General features: G+C 34.6%; 1 non-coding gene across 1 annotated transcript; it reads left to right on the top strand.

Annotated features, from left to right (window-relative positions):
- The first annotated feature begins 3,065 nt into the window (after positions 1-3,065).
- On the top strand, positions 3,066-3,139 carry TRNAI-AAU (transfer RNA isoleucine (anticodon AAU)). The gene has a single exon. It is a non-coding gene; the product is annotated as a tRNA-Ile (tRNA).
- Positions 3,140-4,668: the final 1,529 nt, after the last annotated feature.

Below are 4,668 nucleotides of genomic sequence, written 5' to 3'. Positions count from 1 at the left end.
CTTCTTCTCTCACTCGCCCTTTATTAATATTTTCTCGCCCTGTTTGGCTGGCAATCGAGCAGAATGAGAGAAATAAGCCAGCAGCCAATTTCTCTCTTCATATAGAACGAAACGCGACATTCGAGCCGCGAAAACAACTTGAGCTAGTCAACACAAATTAGTTAATGCTACATTTTCACAATAGAGCAGGAAGATTAACCATCCAAATGAAATTTAATTAATTTCTCGTGGAAGCAGCAAAAGACAGTTTCCTTGGACGAAGTTATTATGGTACAAAGTCCAGGAAAAATAGTTATTGCGCTTGAAGAATTGAGTTAAATCCATAATTTCCAGGTTATCGCTGCAAATTTTGAGAAGATAACCTTACAAAGTTTGCATTTTTTCAAATTGCGAATATATTTTTCTTGAAAAGTAAATTTTATTATTCCTCAAATCAAATCTAGCTAATTTTTTTGCGTTTCCCTGCCGTGAGGCATGCACTCTCTGTTGATTAGATCTCTTTGAAATCTCCTTAGGAGAAATGAAACTAAATTTTCATGAAAATCTGTAAAATTTAAATAACTATTGTGATTTAACACCTTAAGATTTTTAAATAAATCTGTATGTTTATCTTTTGACCACGGATCAGAGATTTTCTTTAAAAACAATAAATAATAATTCAAAATAAAAAAGCGCACAAAAAATTAAAAAATGTGATGTATTCTCAAAGCTTAATTATTGTTTCATTTCATTTGAATTTATATTGTCATAAATTAAAATTTTATAACTGTGCAATATTAATATTTATAAATATTTTAATTTTTTAGCTTTGGGGATTTTTACGGGATTTTACGTGTTATATTTTATTTATTATGTTCCCTTATGGCATTACAATTAATCTTCTGCCCCGAGCAAAATAGGAATCTCACTTTGCCATAGTAAAATTGCCATAATTTTGAAGGCCTGTACAAACGAACACCACAACCCAACACGCACGTGCATGTATTAACGCAATTATTATATTTATCTTAATGTTCTCCATGGTCTATAGGAAAAAAGGGAAAATGAAACAACTAAAACTAAATTTTAAAATCATTCCTAGTAAATTTACTCAGTGAACAATCAAAATTAATTACCCAGCCCTGTTAAATGCCTTGTTTCATTTTTACAAAGAGGGTTTGAAAAAGCCCTTTTGCTCTATAGAAAAAGAGGAAGTTGCGTCTAACATAATGTTTCAAGTGTCTGGGCGGTGTTTATGGCGTTCACACTTCCTCAGCTGAGCCGCTTTAGTCGTGGTATCTTATCACTGGTTAGTTGAGCGCCCTTTGAAGCGCGCCGCCCGCGTATGCAATAAAAATTATATTTGAGACACAAACAGCAAAAGGTGCTGTTCCTCTTTCTCCTTCTTTCCTGCCTGCCGCAGCCGCGAGTGAGTGTGTGTGTGTGTGTATCAACTCGCGCGCCTATCTTTTTTTCTTCTCGCCGAACGAAAACGAACAGCGCTTATTGTGTGCGCGTCGCCCTCTCTTGCTTAGCACCTGCTGCCCCACAAAATCTACAAGTAACACGTGTTTTTGGCGAATGCCTACCACGCCGAATTACATGAGCAAGGAAATCTGATGCTTTCTCCCTGGCCACCGCGTTGTGTCGTCAATTTTTACAATCTAAACTGAACAACAATTTTTTATTCGTGCTTGAACTTGCTGAAAAAAATATGCTGCGTGATTTTTTTATTTAAAATTACCGAGACCTGGAGCTTTTAGCCTTGTTCTCAGGCAAGAATCGATTTCTAATTAAAAAGAAAAATCATCTTTGGTGATTTTCGTTCAATATTAATTTGTTCACTTATTTAAAAAAAAAATCTGCTATTAGTCATAAGGTTCATTTTGTTACTCCTATATATACAGCTTGTTTAAGGATACTTATGTCTAATAAATTGTTTATCCTTTTAACCCTGAGGATTGTACGTCATTGTAAAGTAACTAGAACTTTAATTTGTAGATCATGGTGTATTTTTTTAATTTTATTCGACCACATTATGGAGTGGAGCTTTAAAATAGTCGGTTAGTTCAATATTTATTTTATAAAGCAGTATTGTATTGTTTAATTCAGTTTACGGAAAATTTAGATGACAGGAATTGATCAATATGGGTTGTTTTTTTTAATTAAATATTTAAAAAAAACATTTTACTTCAGGGTTGGTTCTGTTGACAACTAATCGAAGATCCAAACAGCGCACATAATTTTAAAAAATGGAGTATCCTTTTATTAACTTAGAGAAAATAACTCATTTTGAGATCCAAAAATTCGGATCTCAAGTGAATTCAAACAAATTATTTCCAAATAATTTCCCTCCCACTTAAGGCAAGTGTGCAACCCACATGATTAGTGATAGAAAATGTAATTTGCGGCTCAGTGAGGCGTGATATTAATTTTTCGATGGATCGTTATTCAAATTTATGGCTCCTAAGTTGTTTTCACTTCACACTCTCAAATACCTCGGGGAAAAAACCAGCAGAGGAAAATTAGAAAAAAAACATTACTAATTAGTGCCCCGTTTTTTATTCAGATAAATTCATAAGCGAATGTTCATTATTCTGTAGTACCGAATAACTGGAAAAATACTTTCGTTTTATTGCCCCATGAAATTCATATAAAGAGCTTACATTCCGAAAGGATAAGTACGAGTATGCAACCCGCACTCCCCGTCAGCATAGCAGCGTGGCTCTGGCGCTCGTGTCGTGCTGCTTATGCAACTGGCGTGGCACTCTCGATGCGCCGGTTGCATTCCTCCGTTTGACCTTCACCCTTATCTTATCAATCAGGCAAGAAATAATTTCGAAACCTTTCTCTGGGAAATTAATCAGAGATGGATATTTGAGCAAAGCTGAATGTACTATAAATTCTGAATACTCTCATCTGATGCTGTTAAAATGTCACGTTGTTGAAGAATTCTTGATTTTTTTTGCCAATTTAGGTGTTAATTGATCTTATTTGAAAAAAAACGAACGTCATGGTTCCATTAATTATTTTGCATGTTAGATTTCAGAAAATATAATCGAGCATAACTCCTTGCGTCGGCAACTGGCCCATTAGCTCAGTTGGTTAGAGCGTCGTGCTAATAACGCGAAGGTCGTGGGTTCGATCCCCCCATGGGCCATGCTTTTTGCCGCTGCTACTAGCTCATTAAAATATTTTAATAGCCATTAAAAAGCTTTTGCTAACTATCCTGAATAAATTATTTGATTTTTTTTATGTTTAAGAGTTCGTTCCATAATTCTTTTCCTTTTTATCCTTTTTCTTGAACAAACTTAGTGAGAAAATTCGTCTCCGATTTGTTCATGGACGCATTTTCTTCAAGAAGTTTTGTTGGGAAATAAACATCGCTGCGCGGGCTTTAATTGTAAGCACAGCGTGATATCCCAGTTTTTAAGAACACTCGTTGCCTTTTCTCACTCCGGCTTGTTATGGATGCGCTGTGAGCCGCTGGAAAATATCTCAATTTTAAAATTCCAGCTGGTCCGCAGAATAATTTATATCGACACCGTAAAATTCCTATTTGACATTTCTCAAGGATGATGTAACTCTCTCGTTGGCTTTTTTCCTCTCGGCCCCTCTCCGCCACTCGCAGTGAGTGTGTGTGTAGCGAGCGCACAAAAATTTATGTGTCTGATAAACAATTGCCATAAAGCATTTCATTCTGGAGTATTTTTACCTTTTCTGTCAGACGCACAACCGGCAGAGACAGACAGCAGAGACACTTTTTCACTTGGTTATTTATTTTCCAGCGGTCCGCGGGTGAAATTTATTTTGCTTTTATTTACCACGACACCACTCGCTCGCTCCAGCCGTCTTGGAACACGTCACACTTCCTTTTTCGGATTATCTTTCACTCACAAGAAAACTAAAACAATTAATTAACAATAAAAAAGAGATGAATCAATAGACCCCCAATTAGCTAATCTTCTGATTAAGATTGTTAAAAATAGATTTCCCCGTATGGAAGAGATTAACAAATTATTGAAAATTGAGCAATACGGGATGGCCTTTTTCGGGACATATCTGACAGAAATATTTTTTTATTGGGTTTACCTTCTTATCGCTGAACCTTTTTATATGATTTGCTTGAAATCGATCTGGAATTAGCAAAAATACAGTTTAAATCAAGATTAGGTGTAAATCCTGAAAAACGTTTTGTACAAATGAAGAAAAGGGCTATATTTATTTATTAAAATCTGCATTATGAATTAGAAGGTGCTTAATTTCAAAATCCATATAAGGTGACTTTTAATTTTTTTGTAACAGAAAAGGATGGGAATTTCAGACGGTATCTTTTTTCTGAGATTTCATTTTAGCCTTTTAAGAAGTAGAAATATATCTCTGAATCCTGCTTTTAATTTTTGGATTTAAATAATAGAGGTGAAAATATAAGCTCAGCACAAAAATTATCATGAGATGAGTAATATAAATATGCAAGTTAAGGATCATTGAAGAATTAGGGGTGCAAAATAGCACGCAACTATGCTTAAAACTATTTTTTTAATTGAAATTAAAAATGGCTTCAGTTTAAACATCTGAAATTTTGAGCAAAATTTTAAGCTATGAGATTAATTGCTCAGAGCAGAAAAAATTTGCTCTAAAAAACCTGCGAATATTGAGCATATTATTACTTTTGAAACGGATGTTATA

This window comes from Cloeon dipterum, chromosome X (assembly GCF_949628265.1).
Source record: "Cloeon dipterum chromosome X, ieCloDipt1.1, whole genome shotgun sequence".
In the NCBI taxonomy this organism is placed as follows: domain Eukaryota; kingdom Metazoa; phylum Arthropoda; class Insecta; order Ephemeroptera; family Baetidae; genus Cloeon; species Cloeon dipterum.
Note: the sequence above shows the minus strand (reverse complement) of the source record. Positions and strands in the feature narration are given on the sequence as shown.